The sequence below is a fragment of the Neofelis nebulosa genome, chromosome 2 (assembly GCF_028018385.1).
Source record: "Neofelis nebulosa isolate mNeoNeb1 chromosome 2, mNeoNeb1.pri, whole genome shotgun sequence".
NCBI lineage: Eukaryota > Metazoa > Chordata > Mammalia > Carnivora > Felidae > Neofelis > Neofelis nebulosa.
Window position 1 is genome coordinate 209,891,732 of NC_080783.1, and position 19,897 is coordinate 209,911,628.

At 56.0% G+C, this 19,897-nt stretch overlaps 1 protein-coding gene across 1 annotated transcript in view; it reads right to left on the reverse strand.

The window, feature by feature from the left end:
• Positions 1 to 11,557, reverse strand: part of ARHGEF10L (Rho guanine nucleotide exchange factor 10 like) — a 159,328-nt gene extending 147,771 nt beyond the window's left edge. Inside the window, exon 1 of the mRNA XM_058718904.1 lies at positions 11,437 to 11,557. The gene's annotated coding sequence lies outside the window, so the exon portion shown is untranslated. The remainder of the gene's footprint in view (positions 1 to 11,436) is intronic.
• Between the last annotated feature and the right edge of the window lie 8,340 nt (positions 11,558 to 19,897).

A 19,897-nucleotide genomic window follows, 5' to 3' on the forward strand; every position in this document is an offset into this window, starting at 1 on the left:
GACCGGCATTTTGAGGGGGGCTGCGATACTCTCAGCAACCACCCCTGCTTCGAGCCTTCCAGATGCCCCCCCAACCCAAGACCTGCATTTGTGGGGAAGCAAGCTGAGCTCAAGGGCACAGCCACAGGCACAGGGGGTCCTGGGAGCTCAGGTGACGAAGGAAACTTGACTTCTCTGAGCTATCACTTTATGGACCTGGGTGTCAGGGACAGACCAGTCTGAGCAGCTCCTTCCTTATCTTGGGGATGTGGTCTCGAAGTTCACCCAAAACACCCACAAGGGGGGGTGGACACTCATGTCCAGTGGGACAAGGATACGACACAGTGCTCTGCTACCCCACGATCTCTGTAGCACCCTGAAAACAGCCCTCAACCTCTTTTACTCTGTCTCACTGCCTGTCAAGTGGGAACAGTAATCCTGTTGCCCTCTTCTCTCTTCACAGAAGGTCGCAGGATCAAGTTAATATAGCCTAACAGAGATCTCTCCACTTCCCACTGACAAAATTAGATCAATATGCTACTTGATGCTGTATTATTATAAATATTCTAACTGTTATTAGTGAGAGGCAACCTAGTATAGCAGAGGTCAACAGCTTGAACTCTTGGGGTTCTCCCTGTTGGAGAAGAGAATTACAGATACGGAAAGGGAGAAAAGTAGAACAATCTCCCAGCTGTAGGCTGGAATCGGAAGCGATGGTGTGAGCTCCTAGCTCTGTCCACCGCGAGGGCCTGGGAACAGGGACACCCAATAGCAGTGAGCACACTTAGCAGCCGGATCGTGGTTCCCCAATACCCTTCTCTACTCAAGGGATCCAGAGGTCCCTGGGGAAACGGCTGATTCCAGAGGAAGGACAATTTGAGCCTATAATATAGTGCTGGGCCACAAACTGATAAACTGCTCAAGAAGTGACAAAATTGCCCTGTGTCATAGCAAAAGGACATAGAAACCAGCTCACAGAGGCTCCCACTAATCAAACTGAGGGCAATCTGACATCAGAATAAATCATGATTGGATTTATATCCCATTGAATACAGTAAGAAACCAAGAGTCCATTCTGATAAGTAAATAAGCAAATGAGTACATCGAAGGCCAGGAAATGACTGTTTACACAGTCTCAAAGCACCTCCCCACAAAATACTTCTTAACCAGAAAGGGGAAGAGAGCAACGTCACAGACAAGCTCTCCACCCAAGTGGTCAAACTGGGGACGTGACCAGCAGGGGGACATTTGGACACCCCAAGTGTCCCGATGGGATGCTCGGAGAAGGTCCCGGCCATACCTCACCGTGTTCCCGCCAGAGATGCACAGCTCCCATGATCCTGAGCAAACATCACACAAACCTGAACTGAGAGTCTTCCAAAACGCCAAGGTCACAAAAGTCAAAGAGAGACCGGGGAACTTTGTCAGATTGAAGGAAACCAGAGACTGGACAACTAAATGCCACATGTGATCCTCACTTGATCCTTTCCATACAAAGGCCACTACTGGGACCTCTGGTAAGACTCCAGAGGGGCGGCGGCTGAGATGGTGGGAATGCGTCACACGTGTTTCCAGCTTTTGATGGTTGTACTATGATTTCGAAGGAACGGGTCCGTGTTTCTTGCAAACACACACTAAACATCCAGAGAAAAGGATCAAGTCGATAGTTTCCTCTCGAAATGCCGCAGAGGGAAATGCTGTGGACTCGCAGCTTTGCCGTCAGTTTAAAGACATTTCTAGGGGCGCCTGGGTGACTCTGCCGACTTGATTTCAGCTCGGGTCACGATCCCAGGGTCATGGAATCGAGACCCGTGTCAGGCTCTGCACGGAGCACGGAGCCTGCTTGGGATTCTCTCTCTCTCTCTGCCTCTGCCCCTCTCTCTCTCTAAAAAAAAAAAAAATTTTTTTTTAATTAAAAAAATAAAGTTGTGTCTGAAGTCAGATGGCCTGTGCTAATCTCTAGCACATCATGGAATTCTTAGAGCTGTCTGTGTAGTAATTCTTCACCGTCTGTGTAGTGGGGATGGAAGTGATGATTCCTACCTCACGGTTGTTTAGAGAAATAAATGAGATCATAGTTGTGGATATTTGGCACAAAACTGGGTTCATACACGTATTCCAAAATGTTGAATAGCTAGCCAATTCTTCTTCTTCTTTGCGCAATTCCCATTTCCAGGCTGTAGAGTGAGGTGGCGAGGTAGGGGGTGACAGTGGAAGAAGCAGGCTGGATGCGCCCGGACAGCGATGAGCAAGTTTCAAGACTAGGGACACCACGGGGAAAGGTTGGGGGGTCCCTCAGGGCCTGGAAAGCACACGCCCCCCCCCCGTTGGAGCAGATGCTATGCGTCTACAATCGATACCCCCAGCGCCTTCTTTCTTTTCCCCCAAGAGAAGCCAGAAGTCCAGAGTTCTGTACGAAATCCCCCGATTTTTAAAACTGACAACGATTTCAAATTGCAAATGGGCCAAGTTACTCGTGAGCCAGACAGGCTCCAAGCGTCGGCAGGCAGCCGCAGTTCTGAAAGCTTGTCCTGATCACTTGGAAGCGCCCCTGGGAACGCCCCCTGGGGGTTGGCAGGAAAAAAAAAAAGCACCAAGCCACTGTGGGCAGTACTTTCCCCATCTGATAGAGCCTCTGAACAGGCTGGGGTTGACATGCCAGGATGTGCCTCCCTACACCCTCCCGCCCGTGGGCGGGGCAGCCCGCTCCTCGCCAGCACAGCTGATTGGGGGAGAGGGTGAACATCTGACGGCAAGCTGGCCAATCAGCTCGTTTCTCCCAGGAATTTGGACCCGCGGAGGTGAGAGACGAGTCAAGTGACCGTGGACGCCAAGCCAGCCTTCACGCAGCCACACACCCGGCCACGTTCCAACCGATCCTTCCAGCAACCTTACAAAGCAGGTACTTTCCCTCCCGTTTTAGGGAGGAGGAAACTGAGGCACGAAGACGTTCTGTGCTAGCCTGGAATGTCCGTCGGAGCGGCCTGTTGGGTTCCTCCAGATCCCCCTCACGTGCACGTGCCCGAGCAGATTTTTTTATTCCTTGAAAGCCCAGAAGCCTCGGAGGGATTGCTAACCAGGCAGCGCCCGCTGCCCATGGCTGCTGTCTCGCCGCAGGGTGAAGGGATTCTGGGACCAGTTAGGGCACAAGGGATCCCCGACATGCTGCTCTGGCCTTCTTGTACCTCCCAAAGTAGAAAAGGTGAGAGGGGAGGGGGAGTCACAGTCTGGGCTGAACGGCCAGGGGCATCCACAGCAGGCGTGACCGCACCCAGGTCTCCTCCCCACAGGCCCTGCCTACGGTAGGACGCCAGCCTCACCCCCTCCTCGGGACTCCTGCAGCCCCTACCCGGGGATAAACAGACAGAGAGCTTGGGCCTGTCTGCCGAGCCAAGGGGAAGTTGGATTTCTCCGTCTGGGGCCTGGCCAAGGAGCCAGAAAGGACAAGGGGACAAGGTCTCAGCTTCCTGGCATCAGGTTACTGCCCTTACCCAAGGCTCGAGTGCCAGGCAAGGCCTCCAGGCCTGAAGTTGCTAGTCAGCTGACAGTGAATGCAGGGCCCAAGGCCTGTTCTGGAAGGATCTTCATCCATAAGCATGAAAAAGATACAGCACTGGCTGCCGGGGAAGGGGGAGCAGGGAGGGAACCCCGGGGGACACAGTGAGCCTCCAGCCTTTTGCCAAGCAGACCTGGCCTGGCTGGACAGAGGATCTCCAGGAGGGAAGGTCCCGGGCCTGGGGAAAGGGAGGCCCTGCTGTGCAGCCCCCGCCAGCTACCCTGGCTGTAGCGAGAGGGCCTGGCCGTGGCCGCCGCCTGGCACCAGCCCCAGAAACCTCCAGCGTCCTCCAGTTCCCCCGCCCAGGGCTGGGAGGTCCCATCAGTTCCCTGGTCTCCCAGATGAAAGACGCTTTCTAAGAGTCATAAAACCGTCCCTGCTCAGAACAATGGGCCCTTATCCCACTGTGTCCTTCACATAAACTCCCATTAGTAACGCACCAGAAGCTGCAGGCAGGAGTTTTAGAGACTGGATTTTTGGACCAGCCCCAGCGTTCATTAACGTCTACTGGGATTTAAACCTGAAGTCCGTGTTCCTTCCCCCTACTGAATAGCCCCCAGTTACGATCACTCAAGCCCCGCCCCCATGGAACTTAAGAGGTTAAGCCAAATGGTTTCCCTGGGTTCTCTCCTGGAAACAAGCACCTTCTGAGACCCACCCACGTGTCAGCAGAGACACAGTGCAGTGGGTCACTTCCAAGGGAAGCCCCGGCGTCTCAGAAGGGGGGACCAGGGCCCCTTCCCTTGGCAAGGATAGCTCCCCTTTACTGAACATGTATAACATGCCAAGCCCCAAGCTCTTCGTGCACAGTCCCATTTACTCTCGCAAGAACTCTATAGAACAGCTGCTTTCAAGATCCCCTTTTGGACAGGTGGAACAGAGGAGGCACAGGGAGGGAGTAGCTTACCTAAGGTCACACAGCAAGTAAGCAATAGATTCCGGGTCTATCTGACTCTATCCCGTCACCCCTCCCCCAAACTTCAAATGTGGGGGTTCAGCAGATACTCTGTCCGCACCAGCCCAATCCCCCAGTCCTGGCTCGAAACTCTGGGTGTCACCCCAGAAACATGGATGATGACAGCAGACTCGCTTTTTACTGGGTACCTTCAAAGCCCTTCACCATCTCCCATCTACACAACAGCCCTCAGTATCGACCGCAATTCCTATTTTGCAGATGAGGAAACCGAGGCTCAGAAAGGGCAAGTGTCTTATCCACGGTCCCCCAGAGCTGGTAGGTGGTGAGGTCAGGCTATGAACGCTTCTCCCTCTGGTTCCAGAACCACTGTGTCTCCCAGGTGAGCCGGCCTGATAGTTACATCAGACCATCCCAGTGGAGCCTCAGCACCCGTTCAACAAACACTCCCAGATACTCCCCGGAGAAGTGTCTGAGATGTGCCTGGCACCATTCTAGGAGCTGGAGGCACAGTGGCAAGGGACACGGACATGCCCCCGCCCCGATCAGCCCCAGGGACCAGGGACCCCCTAGCCACTTTTGGCTGCTCCCCCAGAGCTCCAGCTCCAGCCGTCTCCCCCGAGCCCCCAGCACAGAGGCTCGTCCCCACCTCTGCTGCCTTCCTTCACTTCTGGCAGCTTCCAGACAGCCTACCCCAGCCCCTGCGAAGGCAGTCTGCAGCTCCTGGTGTCATGGCTTATTCTGCCCTGAGAAGATTCACAACCAAATCCGAACTGGCTAAACCAGCCAGGCAGCTATGTTGGCTCCGGCTCCCCCAAGAAGCCCTCAGACCCTGCCTCCAGATGGCACGTCCAGCACACATGCCCCATCCTGAGAAGCTGGCACGGGGCCTGCCCTCACCATTCCCCTGTTACCTTCTGCTGCTGTTGAGAAAGCCTGTCTGCCCACTACGGCTCAGGGACACGTATGGTTGCTTGGTTAGTGCCAGGCGCTGATTCAGATGACCGTAAACTTCATCATCATCTTCATCATGATCATGGTCCTCATCCTCATCACAGCTCAAATTCATTGAGCACTTACTACATGCCAGGGACGGGGCCAACACTTTACCTGTACTGTCTCATCACATCTTCACCATAATCCCGTGTAACAGGTACTGCCATCATCCCATGCAACACATAAGAAAACCGATAAACTGGGGCGCCTGGGTGGCGCAGTCGGTTAAGCGTCCGACTTCAGCCAGGTCACGATCTTGCGGTCTGTGAATTCGAGCCCCGCGTCGGGCTCTGGGCTGATGGCTCGGAGCCTGTTTCTGATTCTGTGTCTCCCTCTCTCTCTGACCCTCCCCCGCTCATGCTCTGTCTCTCTCTGTCCCAAAAATAAATTAAAAACGTTGAAAAAAAAAATTAGAAAACCGATAAACAGAGGCGGTAAGTCTGGAGCACAAAGTACTGTTTTTCTTACAAAATTTTCTGTTGCTCCTGCTGTCCTCTAATCTGCCTGAGGGCAGGCTCATTTCTGTTTTGCACAGAGCTGTTACCTCCAGGATACAGTGCCTGGCACATAGTGGACACTCGATAAACAGTGTATAGGTAGATGAATGGATATATGGGTGGAAGACTGGATGGACAGACAAATGGATAGATGGATCATTGGATGATGGATGGATGGATGGATGGATGGACACACGAATAAATGGATAGACACATGGATAGATGAAGGATGAATGGATGGATGGATGGACGGATCACTGGGTGATGGATGGATGGATGGATGGACACATGAATAAATGGATAGACACATGAATAGATGAAGGATGGATGGATGGATAGATCATTGGATGATGAGTGGATGGATGATGGATAGATGGATGGATGGATCATTGGATGATGGATGGATGGATGGATGGATGGACACACGAATAAATGGATAGACACATGGATAGATGAAGGATGGATGGATGGATGGATGGACACACGAATAAATGGATAGACACATGGATAGATGAAGGATGGATGGATGGATGGATGGACACATGAATAAATGGATAGACACATGAATAGATGAAGGATGGATGGAAGGATGGATGGATCACTGGATGATGAGTGGATGGATAATGGATAGATGGATGGATGGCTGGATCACTGGATGATAGATGGATAGATGGATGGATGGATAGACACATGGACAGATGAATGATGGATGGATGGATGAATACAATTGAAAACCAAGCGAAAGGGGACTAGAGGACAATACTTCTCCCACTCAGTGAAGCAGAAGGAAGCTGGATGCAGATTCTCTGCTAAGTGCAAACTCCCCTGGTCAGGATTCCAGGGAAAGCAGGGAACAGTATCCTGATTTTTAGGGGAGGGAATAAAGAAGCACCATGTGGCTGATGAGCTTTGAGACAACTTAATAAAAGCAACAGCATGTAGGCTGATCAAGTCTGTTCTCTCTTCCCAGAAATCACCACTTTGCAGGGAATTTCATGTGCTCTATCCCAAACCACAGGTCTCTGAATTGGGGCCAACCACAAAATATACCCAGTGTAGTAAACTCCCTGACCAGTGGCTCCAGGACTGGGCCTGGGGACACAGCTGTGCCTGAGCCTGGTGTCTGGTCAGAGGCGACCCCAACCTATTCCCTGGGTGCTGTCTCAGAGTTCTGGAACGCCTGCCAGGAGCCTTGAGCTTTAGGGGTCTTACTCTGCAGTTAATTTGAGAGATCTCATGCTGACCCGCCAAATCCCATACTTTGTGAATTCTGATCAGTGGCTAGAGCCAGCCAGCTGGATTCTAGGGAAAGATCTGTGGGAAGCAGGCTCCTCTCCTCCCCGCTACTCTTTGGCCAGAGCATAGGGTTTCCCATTTCCTGTGAGCTAAGCAAGACTCAGGGATGAAGAACCCAGAAGTCTCAAGAGAGCGGCCACTGAGGCATGTGGCCCAGTTTTGTAGTTTCCAGAGGAATTGTGAGAAAGAGGAAGAGAAAAGACGGTCAAACATCATATCATCCCTAGCACACTTGGACACATCTGCTCATCTGCATGGAACATGGCATTAAGGTTCTGGGCAGCACAATGAGGCGTCCTGCCATTCTGGAGCCTTCTTTGTTTGCTGGGAATGGGAGGTTGGGATGGCACTGGGGCCAGGGACATGCCCTTCTTTTTACTGAGCACTTACTATGCACCAGGTCGAGCACTCTGCCTGGGATAACACATTCAGCAAGTTCAGTATTATCGTCTGCCATTTCAGATACGGAACCTAAGTTCACACACGAGAAGGGACAGAGCTGAGCTTTGAACTCAGTGCGACCCTGAAGTCCGTACTTCTTCCTCCCAACAACAAGGTGGAGGGCTCTCCCTGCAGCTGGGCAAACGTGGGCATCCTGGATATATTCCAGAATTGGCCAGGCTGAACAGGAACAGGTTTTTATGGTGGTCACTCCAGTCCTTGCCAGTCTGCCATGCATCAGAAGCAAACTCAAGCCTCCCCGCATTCCTGTGCTCCCGGGGCCTTGTGGTCACGTGGGAGGAGGGACGGCTGGCGAAGAGCCCAGAGGGCACCTTGGGGCTTTCCCTTTGAGCATTTCAGAGACTTTCAGAGCTTGAAAGGGCCCTTAGGAATGATCCGAGCCAACCTCCTCCATCCACAGAGGGGATAACTGAGGCCCTCAGAGGACAAGGGCTTTGCTTAAGGTCACACAGGGCATGAAGAATGGAACGAGAGCAGAGGCAGCCTCCTGGCTCCGGCCCAAGGTCCCCTCCTCACCCTCTGCCTGTCTGGAACCATGACATTGGAGGCCTTTATATCAGATAGAATGAATGGTCGTCAGATTTAATCACTACAATGCTCCAAAGAACCAGGGGATAGGGTACGATGGGGAAGAAGGAAGGGGGCAGGGCTGCTCCCCAGCCCTGTTGCCTCCCCTCCCTCTGCTGGGGCATCAGAAGTCTCTGTGCAGTGGCTGAGCTGGGTCTGGCTGGTCCAGCAGGCGGGGTCAGGGGTCAAGGTCACCTACAGAACAGGTCCCAACACCCAGGAGAGCTCCCTATTTTCCTGGTCCCCTTGGAACCAGAGGTGCCTCTGTCCTTGAGACAAGCAATGATGGGGAGGAGGCTCGCTCTCATTCCGCTGGAAGGCAAAGTGGGAGGAGGCTTGGACAGGGAAGCTAGGAATTCACTTCGTAGCAGCACCATCCCACCTACCTCGGACCCACCTGCTAAGCTCCTGGGGACCTGCTCCCATGAGTATCCCCACCGGGAACTCTCTTGCTGCTCTGGGGCTGGAAACCCTGAGCCCCCCGCCCCCATCCCCAGGGAGCCGTCTCCCATGAGGGCTGGTGGGGAGGGGGGGCGCTCACTTCTGGACACACACACACAGGCTGGGTTCGAATCCCCGCCTCCCCACCTCCTAGCCCTGTGACCTTGAGCGAGTTGCGAGTTGCTCCTCTGCTGAGCCCTAGCTTCCTCTGGCTGCGGAGCTCGGCACCAATTCCTTCATCCCCAGTAATTGTGGGGATTAAATGTCAAGGCTGTCCCAGGCACAGAGGGGACGGGAGACGCTGCTTGGGTAATTACTCTCTTCATGCCGGTTCCTTCCCTGCGCACCGTGTCAAGGTTTTACAGGCATCCCCAGCCGTGACTGTAATCCACAGCCCCTGGTTAGATCACAGGGAAGAAATGATCAGCCCCTCCACCCAGATGGGGTGACCCAGGCCCCAGGAGGGTGAGGGGCATGTCCAGAGTCCCATAGTATTTTAGAGGCAGAGCAACCAGAACCCACGGTTCTCGAGTCCCAGTGCTGCCCAGCCCGGCCCAGCGGCGCAGAGAGGGAAGAGCTCAAAAGCCGGAAGCAACCAAGCCAGTCGCCACTCTTGGCTGCACCAGGAACTCAGCACATGACTTTGGATGGTGACTTTGGGTGATGTGAGCTTTCGACTTTCTGAGTGATGGTTTCAGTGCCACGGGCCAGCCGTGTGACTCTGGGCCAATGACTTCACCCCTCGGTGCCTCAGCTTTCTCATCTGTGACATCTGGACTGGCAGGAGGGTTAGATGAGCTATGGCACCAGGACTCCTGACCTAGAGCTGAGCACGGGGTGAGTGCCCGATAAATGGCACAGTAGTCATGGTGGCAATGCTAGTAGTCAACGTCGCTGTTGTTGTTGTTGTTGTTGTTGTTGTTGATCACTAGGAGGAGAAGGAGGAGGGGACAGAACGGAATCAGCCTGGGGACTTCTCACCCATGAGACTGTTTTTGAGAGGAAGCCCTGGATGAACATATCAGGGATCCTTCTTGCCTTCTAGGTGGTAGGGATGTGAAGGGGCCGGACCAGTCACCCCCCTGAAGACCCCAAAGTCCCGCTAACGGAGGACGCCCAGCGGGAAAGTCTGCGGCCATTGCTCCCAGAGGAGCTCAGCCCTCGAAGGGACAGAGGAGAGTTGGTGGCCGGTCCCCAGCCAAGCCTCAGGAGACCCGGATTCGTTGGCCAAAAGCCGGGGAGGCAGCCTCGCCTTTAGAAACTTCTGGATCCTCCAGAGGAAAAACTGAGAGGAGAGGCCCGCTTAATGGCAGCACACGCTGTTAGGAGCCAGGAGAGAGAACCTAACACTCTGCCGTCTCTTAGCTGTGTGACCTCAGGCAGGTCACCTCACCTCTCTGAGCCTCTGTCCCTCAATTACAGGGATCTTCATTCCTGCCCTGCCCAGCACCCCAGGCTGGCGTGAGACCCATCGGGGACAACAGACGTGGCCCAGCTTTGTAAACGGTCGAGCACCTTAGGGTGAGGCGCTGCCCTTGTTAACCAGCAAAGGACCCTTCGTGGACAGACCAAGGCAGGTGTAGCATCGTGGAGGCCACCCTGGAAGGTCATTACCATTTGTGCTGGACTCTGCAGCTCGGGCACCACGTGAGACAGAGCGTGAGCTGCCACGAAGCCCAAGCGGGGGAGGGAGAAAAGCTTCAGCAGTAACACTTGTTTTCCTCGGACGTGGGGAGGCCAGAGGAACGCGCGATCCATCGAAACGCCCCTAACAAGCCCAGCCTGGCCGTGCCCCGCCAGCCCCCCACCCTGCTACGCCTCATCGACTCACGGCAGCAGAAAGGGAGGGGGCGGAGGGCTCCGTCAGGCCCCAGAACCAGACCTGTCTGGCCTCCCATCTCAGCTCCCCTTTTCCAAGCTGCGAAACCTTAAGTAAGTTACTCAACCTCTCTGGGTCCGTTTCCTCGGCTGTGAACGAGAACGGCGACAACACCACTGGCCTCACAGGGGTGTGGGGAGGACCGAAAGAGCTAACGCGCGGGGCGTGCTTCGTTAGCAAGGTGCCAGGCACGAAGTAAGCGCCCCGCAGGCCCTGTGTCCTCACCGCCGGCCACCGGCCACGCAGACGCAAGAGGCTGCCTCCAAAAGCAGCGAGCTCACCACCACCGGAGAGATTCAAGCTGTGGCTAAACAGCCACCTGTCGGGGACTCACAGCCAGGACCCAGGGTGACCGCAGGGAGCCGGCTTCCAGGCCCGGCTCTGCCGCTAAGTCACCGCGTGACCTTGAGATACTCCCTGTCCTCCCGAGCCTCCTTTTTCCCAGCTCTGAAATAATGCCGTTGACCTAGGTGTCCCGGAAGGGCCATATCAGGCTCCAACCATCAAACTCTGTGACCCCGAGAAGGGAATCAGGGAAGGTTCCCGAGGCACCCACGCCTCTGCCAGGCTCCCTCTGCATTCCTCGCCCCCACGTTGCCCTGACCTGCCCCCACAGGTGGCCACCAGGGTCAGGGCCATGTCCCCGAGGCTCCCAGCAGAGTCCTCCTTGTAGAGCCTGGCACAAGGCGTCCCCAAGCCCCATCACCGACTGGGAGGGAGCAGGGTGTCCCTGGGCCCGGTGCCCAAGGGTGTCAACGACGGCAGAAAGCCCACACACGCCCCGTGACCTCCAAAGGACCCTCCTCCAACTCGGCGAGGGACAGAGATGTTTACAAGCCCCAAAGCTGACCTGGATTCCGTGCAGTCCAATTCTGGCCCTCGGGGAAATGGGTGCAGGTGGCACAGGGGCAGGCGCCACGGGCGGGGAAGGGTCCTGTCCGTCACAGCCGCTGGCAGGGCAGGCAGGAGCCCAGGGGTCAGGCGCACTGGCTCCCCACGCTTCGTGTGCAGAGGACCAGGAATGTGAGTCATTCACCTGCCAGACCTGCCAGGCGGGCAGGCAGGAGCGCAGGAGGCGGCCCCTAGCAGCCGACAAGGAAGGGCTAGACTGGGTCAGGCCCATGGGCAGGGCCGGGCCGGGCCGGGCCAGGCAATCTGTCATCCCAGGCAATCTGGGAAGACCAGGAAGTAGCCAGGGTGGGGAAAGGGAGGAGCAGCGTGAACACAAAGGTGGGGGCCTCTAAGGGGGGGGCGAAGGCAGAAGGTTTAGCCACTGACAGCTGCCCACCGGCCCAGAAAGAAGCACAGGACATGGGCACAAGGGAGGGCTCGAGGTTCATCCACAGACCGGGAGTCTTTTAACCGGAAGAGGTGGAAAAGCACAAGCTCTGAAGTTGGAATTTCAAGTTTGAATCCCTGCCCTTTCCAGCTGCGTGACCTCATCTCCCGGAGCCTCGGTTTCCCCTTGTCCCACCAGGATAACAACAATCGTCCTGATATGACAGGGTTCTCGTGAAGATTAAATGAGACCATAGGGAAAGGGCTCTGGAGTCCAGCTCCCGGGGGATAGACAATAATGATGGCTCTGATTCCAAGGACACCTTTTTTTCTTTTCTTTTTTTTGGAGAACGACAGAGAGAGAGGGCAAGCTCCAGAATGAAGGAGGGGCAGACAGAGAGAGAGAATCCCAGGCAGTCTCCATACCCACCGAGGATCCCAACGTGGGGCTCGATCTCATGACCATGAGATCATGACCTGAGCCGAAATGGTCGCCAGAAAGTCATTTACCCACAAATACTCGCTCTGCCCTCACCATGTGCCCCTGAGAACCCAGGATGGGGTCTCAAAGGTAGATCCTCCCCTGCCCTCAAAACACTCAGATGGTTGTTTGCACGTGGACACTTGCATTTCACATCAAACCTGGCCCAGGCCCTGTTCTGCTTTTTGCTACCGGGCAATGGGAGTCAAGCCTCAGGCCTCAGATCCGGACATCAGCAAACCATAGCCCTCAGGCCAAATCGGGCCCATCCCCTGTGTTTGTAAATAAAGTTTTATTGAAACACAGCCACACCCATTTGCTTACTGTCCGTGGCCGCTTCGAAGAGACGATAGAATTTAATACCAACAGACTGTAGGGGCTACAAAGCCTAAAAGATTTGCCGTCTGGTCTCATAGCAAAAGTTTGCTGACCCCTGATGATGATGATGATGATGATGATGTTGGAGACGATCCCGGGTTTGGGCTCGCACATGTTTTATCCACTAAAAACTCTCCCCTTCATCTGAGCATCACAACAAGGTTTCCCCCCATTTTGCAAAGAGGGAAACAGGTTTCTGAGAGAGAAGTAAGTTGCCCGAGGTCACGCCGAGGGCGTACAAAATCGTGGCTATTTTGAGTTCGGGGCTGAAGGAAACCAAAGCCTCTGGTTCCACTAGTTACCCAAGCGAGCCCGGGGCGCAAAGGGTTCAGCAAGCCCTGGTGGGACCGAAGGTTCTGCACCACTGGAGAGAATCAACATACGCCTGACTCACTGGATTCCCTCCCGGGAGGCTGGAGGCCAAGAGCCAGCTGGGAGGTGCACAGCAGTGTGGGAGAATTAAATGAGATGGAAAGCACCAGAACAGCACCACTGACGCTGGCAGGAAGCCCTTGTCATCGTTAGAGCTTCGTCGTCTTTATTATTTGGGGCTTAAGGTATGAGTGAAGAGGCAGGTGGAGACGTGGCCCCTCCACCTGTGGACATAGCGATGGGGAGAGCGCTTCCTTTAAGAGGCCCTGGCCAGAGTCAGGAAGGCGGGTTCCTGGTTCTGGAGGCCCTGCGAGGAGAAAAGCTGTCCACTACGGAAGGAAGCTGTGCCTTCCTTCCAGCACCTTCCCTCAGCCCTGGTCAGGGGACAGGCTGCAGTCTCGTTCCCTTTGCCCGACGGCAGAGGGCCACCGTCTTTCCCGCCTCACCCACCCAGAAGGCCTGGCCCGGGCTCTCTGCTCCCAGAGAAAGCTGCCCCCCAAGGTCAGGGAAGGAGCACACGAGAGGCCAGAATCTTCCTCCATGTTTCTCTTTGGCAACCTGAACCTGCCCCCACCCCCACCCCCGGCCCCCATCCTCTGGAGGGTATAAAGGCCTCTGGAATTTCCTCTCCTGCTCTCTAGAGTCTTGTCTTTCCTGCCCCCCCTTCCCCCACCCACCCCCAAAGCCCAGGTGGCAGAGGGGGCAAACACTCCCTGAGCAGAAGCCACGAGTTCAGAAAAACCTCGATAAACCCGCCTCCGCTCCTTTCTCCCCAAACCACCGGTCACTCTGGGAGGCCAGGGTAGCCTGTTTCTCCCCCATCCACTCGATAACCGGCCGCCTGAGCCACACTCTGTTGGGTGAGTTTCCGCCAGCATTCTGGAAGCACCTGTCGGCCAACAGAGGCTGTTCGCCAAGAGCCCCCACGCGTCACACTTTGCCAGCGGAGTCTGCTCGGCCACGAGTAGGGCATGACCACGGCCACGTGCTGGGCTTTCCGCCAGCTGAAGCTACGCTTTGATGTAGAAACAGTATGGAAGTGTCCACCATACGCCAGACCCTCTGCCGTAGGACCGGGTCCTTTCCGCCTTGTGTCCCTACCAACCCCCTGCCGTTCCCCGCAGGCAACACCGAAAGATGCACAGGAAAGATGCGCAGAAGGAATGATTCTCCCAGGCTGCCCCGGACCAGCCTGTCTCCCCTGGGTGTTACTGATACTCTGGACCAGACCACCCTGGTGGTGGGGGCGTCCTGGACCCTGCAGCCCATGTGGCGTCATCCCTGGCCTGCGCCCTCTAATGTCAGCAGCACCGACCCTTCCCAGCTGGGTCAACCAAAAATGACTCCAGACATTGCCACTTGTCCCTCTTTGGGGGGGGGGGGGGGGGGCAAGTGGTCCCCGGTTGAGAATCCCTGCTCTGCAGTCATCAGCTTCATGTGGCCTCCTCGCCAATGTACCAAAGAAAGCACGGTGCGTGTTAGCAGCCATTTTGTCAGTAAGAAACTGAGCCTGGGTAAAATCGAGAGACAGAAGTTGGAGAAGAACGAGTGAGGGCACCGGGGCAGAGGCGGGGCTGGACCAGGCCCCCCCGGGTCCCGAGAGTCTGAGGCAGCCTCTGGCTGACTGGCCCCCAGAGCAAACAGGCCCCCCGCACCAGGGCAAGATGGCGGCCTAACCAGGGCCCGACTCGTAGAGGCCCCCCACTTCCACCCGCCACCCTGTAAGCCAGAAGGCACAAAGCACGCAGATATGTTGAAATTAAAATAGCATCTTTCCGGGGGAAGGGGGCGGGGGGGAAACGGGCCGACTGGGCGAAGGAGAGAAGGAGGGACGGGTTTCCAGTCACGGGATGAGTAAGTCACAAGAATAAAGGCACAGTACAGGGGACACAGTCAACGGCACCGTGATAGCGTCGTATGGTGACAGATGGCAGCTACACGCGGTGGGCACAGCGTAACGCACAGAGAAGCCGATCACTATGTTGTACGCACGAAACCCACATACGAAAACATTTTCTTTAATTTTTTTTAATGTTTTTTATTTACTTTTGAGACAGAGAGAGACAGAGCATGAACGGGGGAAGGGCAGAGAGAGGGGGAGACACGGAATCGGAAGCAGGCTCCAGGCTCCGAGCCGTCAGCCCAGAGCCCGACGCGGGGCTCGAACTCACGGACCGCGAGATCGTGACCTGAGCCGAAGTCGGACGCTCCACCGACGGAGCCACCCAGGCGCCCCACAAAAACATTTTTAATAAAGATGTAAAATTCAACAAAAGCATCTTTCTGAGTCTCCTAACCGACACATTCCAGAGAGGTCCATCGGAATGAAAATATTTCCATCTAGGGATGACCCGGCTTGGTTTCTTACGTAGGGACAGGCTTCTCAGTCGCCAACGGCTCCCATTTCCTTTCTGAGAATCACCCCCTCGCCTCCCAAGAGCGGGTCGCGGCCGCCATGTTGTCGATACCCATGTGGCCCAGGGCCAACGTGTGCTCACAGGACGGTCACCGTCTCTGCCTCAGAAGTTTGGAACCGGGACTTGGCTGGTGGCTGGAACTGAGTGCTTGCAACTCAAAAGCCGCAGGGTGACCACCCTCGGCCGCATGCCCAGAGATGGGAGAGTGGACCAACAAGACGTGCCACAACCACACCGTGGCGCTCGGCCTGAAGAAGGAACGACAGCAGGAGCACCTGGGTGGCTCAGTCGGTTGAGCGTCCGACTTCAGCTCAGGTCATGATCTCGCGGTCCGTGAGTTTGAGCCCCGCGTCGGGCTCTGTGCTGACGGCTCGGAGCCTGGAGCCTGTTTCAGATTCTGTGTCTCCCTCTCTCTGACCCTCCCCCGTTCATGCTCTGTCTCTCTCTCTCTGTCTCAAAAATAAATAAACGTTTAAAAAAAAAAAAAAAAAACGAAAATCAGAGAAAGAACGTTCGTGGGTCCTACTTTGTTTTGCAGACTCTTTCCATCAGTTGGGGGAGGTGCAGACACCCCGAGTTCCTGGAAGAATAGGGTTTGGCTTTATGCTCATCGACCCTCACTATATGATCATCCGGGAACTGGGGGAAACACTGTAATGTATCATCTTATTTATCCTCCAGGATCGGAGAAGCAGATTTGATCACGCCCGTCTGGAACGTGAGGCCACTGAGGCTCAGAGAAGTAAGCAACTTGCCAAAAGTCACACCGCTCGAAGGTGGGAAAGCTGGAATTTGTGTTCAGGTCTTTTAATTTCTAGAGCCCGGGCTCTCACCCACGAGGACACTAGGACTGTGGTACCGGGGCAGGAAGTCCAGAATCTGAGCGCGGGGCTCCCGACCTCCTCAGCCACCTGCCTGCAGCCCTGAAAGTGGGAACAGTCAAGGCCATGAGACATGCTGGCCCTCAGGTGCTACGTGGAGACAGAGGTGGGGACCCCATCCACACCCCATCGCCTCCTTTTAGCTTCGGCATTAGCTCCTCCAGCCCCGGGTCTCCTGGACCCCACCCTCCACCCCCTTTTCCAGCTCAGATCGGGGGGCCTCATTCCCAGGGGGTCCCCCCAGCCCTCCAGCCACCGGCTTTAGGAACTCCCTGCCCGGGCTTACCGACAAGACAAATACGGCAGCAGGAGCCGGGCCACGAGGCTCGGACAAGGTCTGTAATTACAGCAGGCAGGGATCAAACAAACCCAAGCTCAAATCTGGCTTCATTAGCAAGCTACGTGACCTCGGGCAAATCACTTGACCCCCTGACCTCTGTGTGCTCCTCTGTAAGATGGAGATAGTGACACTCGGCCACGAGGACTTCTGTAAAGAGCGAAAGAGCTCATTTCCATGAGGCGCTCATGGACATATTACAGTCTTAGCAGGCCCTTGCCAGTGTCCGGTTATTTTCATTATGGGATCCTAGAAAAACCTCACATTCCACGGGCTTGGCTGAAACTTACCTTTGTATCCCTGAAGCTTTAATAAGCAAATGAGTTTGTTTCCTCCAAAGCATTTAGGCAATTTGTAATTGTGTAATCTCCCCGCGTGTTTACTTGGATTTCATCTGTGCCCGCAAGTGTGCCTAAACTCCAGCGACGGGCAACCTGCCTGCCTGATTCACCCGCCTCCTCCGGACCTAACCCAGTGCCCGGCACATAGTACGCTTTTCACTAACATTTACTGAACGAATAAATAAACGTAAAAAAAATTTAAGAAAACAAAAGCGGGGCCCCTGGGTGGCTCAGTAGGTTGAACGTCCGATGCTTGATTTCAGCTCAGGGCATGATCCCAGGGTCGTGGGATCGAGTCCCACATCAGGCTCGGCGCTGAGCACGGCATCTGCCTAGGATTCTCCCTCCCTCTGCCCTTCTCCCCTACTCGTAGGCACGCACGCTCTCCCTCTCTCTCTCTCTCTAATAAAAACTGGGGGCTCCTGGGTGGCTCAGTCGGTTAAGCCTCTGACTTTCACTCAGGTCATGATCTCATGGCTTCGAGCCCCGCGTCAGGCTCTGTGCTGACAGCTCGGAGCCCGGAGCCTGCTTCCGATTCCGTGTCTCCCTCTCTCTGCCCCTCCCCAGCTCACGCTCTGTCTGTCTCTCAAAAATAAATAAACATTAAAAAGAAGAAGAAGAAGGATTTGAGAGGCATGCCTGTGACCACACAGAAGCAGAGCTGGGATTTGGAGCTTCTGTCTTGTTCTAGTGTGGGGCCCATTTGGGCAAATGTCAGCCCATCAGAGGTCCATCCCAGGCTGGGGTGCCAACAGCCGTGTCCGGGTGGAGGCGTTAGTCAGTGTTAGGGGCTGGTGGCACTGGGACTTGGGGCCATCGGTCAGCTGCCTGGACCCAGGAAGGAGGATCCAGCCCCTCTCTGCTACAAGAGACGACCAGGGAATCGAGGCCTAGCCCAGAGAAGCTAAGGCAGGCACTCAGGTGCACTGGACAGTTAAGGCAAGGGGGGCCTGGAGGTTCCTTCCTCCGGGTCATTGGAAGACAGAGGCTGCCAACCCCTGCACGGGCCAGACCAGCACTGACAGGTCACCAGCTGCGGCTGCCACAGTGCACAACTTAAGGGCCGCCCCCACCTGTAACCTGTCTGCATGGTGCCCCTGGGGTCACGCAGCGCCTGGCCCACGTGCCCAAACGTGGTGGCCCTGACATCAGGCACTCTGGCTGCACCAAAGGCAAGGCTCGCCGGCATCCTGGAAAGCCTAGAGGCTGATTCACCGAAACAGAAGTCCTGCTCCCCGAGGCCCCCACTCTCCCCTCACCCCTGCCCTCTGAACCCTGTGTGTCCCGATGGCCGCGGCAAGCTGTGCCTTCAACAGGTAATGTTGCTTCTCCAAAGACTTCCAGTCAGGCCCCAGGATCACAGATCAAGCCTGAGAGGAAGGAATGTTCAAGAAGGACAAGTGATTTCTATTGCCAAGGAAGTTCCTTGGTCGGGGCCCCGGGACATTCTACCCACCCCCCACCACCCTCTAGACAAATCTCAGCCGGTCTTCGAGGCCACCTCCATGTTCCTGGGGGCTGCGCCCACCGTGATGTGGCAGTGAGGAGGCTGAGGCAGGGTGGAAGGAGAGAGGAGGGTGAGTAAGGCTGGCCTGGTGGGGTCCCCGCTGGGGCATGGGGAGGGAAGTGAGGGGGCAAGGCAGGCGTTGTCACAGCTCCTGTGTGGCCAAGCAGTGAGGAGCAGAGAGGACAACGGGAAGGGCGGTGTAACCCCAATTATCCTCCTTCCGAGACCAGATGGCAGTGCCCCTCCCACATGGACACAATTATGATCCAACATGGCGCCCACAGAGCAAACAGGGAGCCTCGGGCAGAGGCCTCAGTCGAGTGGGGCGTCTCGTAACGACAAGGGGGCTTTTCAGAAACCTCACGTCGTAGCCATACGAGGACAGTCCCGGGAGGCCTGTTCTGGAGACTGCATCCAGCAGCTGTGATGGGTTGCCCTCAACCACCCACACTCTCCCCAAGCCCCCAGGAGACCCCAGGGGACAAGCTCCCCGGGCTCAGGGAGCACCCGCAGCAAAGCAAGCGGCTGTGGCTGACCACCTACTAAGGTGCCAGGTGCTTGGCAACGCCCAAAGACGCCCCGACACAGACACTGTCGGCGTGCCCACTTTCCGGATGAGAGACTGAGGCCCCGCGTGGCACAGTGCCTCGCCCGGAGTCAAGAAGGCATAGCCTGCCCTCAAGGAGCTTGCAGTCAGCCTTGGGAGATGGGGTTTCCACCTGAGAAGAAATTCAGTGGTGTTCTGGAAACTTGGGGATCCTGTGGCCCAGCCCCCTTGCTCTCGCGTCTGGAAAACCCTAAGTCCAGGCGGGGGATTTGCTCGGTCTCACAATCCAGCCGGCCGCAAAACCAGCGCCGGACCCCCTGCCCACGGTGCTCCCCGAGGGGGTGCTGAAGGGCTGGCACAGCTGGTGGAGAGCCGGAAAGCCATCAACAGGGTGTCGCGGAGACTGCGGGGAGGGACCGACGCGGTGTGGACACAGCTGGGGCCCCCTCCAGGGCTCCTTGCTGGGCGACTGTGTCCAGAGAGGCTACCGGGGTCGTCCTCCCTCGTCCCCTCCTAACCCACCGAGGACAAGGGCATTGGGCGCCCCCTGCTGGCCGCCAGGAGCGTGTTCTCCAGAACGAGGACAGGAAGCTCACAGACCGCAGACACCCCGAGTTTGGCCACGAGGTGGTGATGGGACGCTGGGGGCCAGGGCTCATCAGAGCCTCCAGCCCAAGCCCACTGGAGCTCCACATTCTCCGTCCCAGCTTTTCATGGCCCCCGGGCTGGCCTTGATGGTTTGTAACCACGTCCACAAATTCTGGCCATGGAG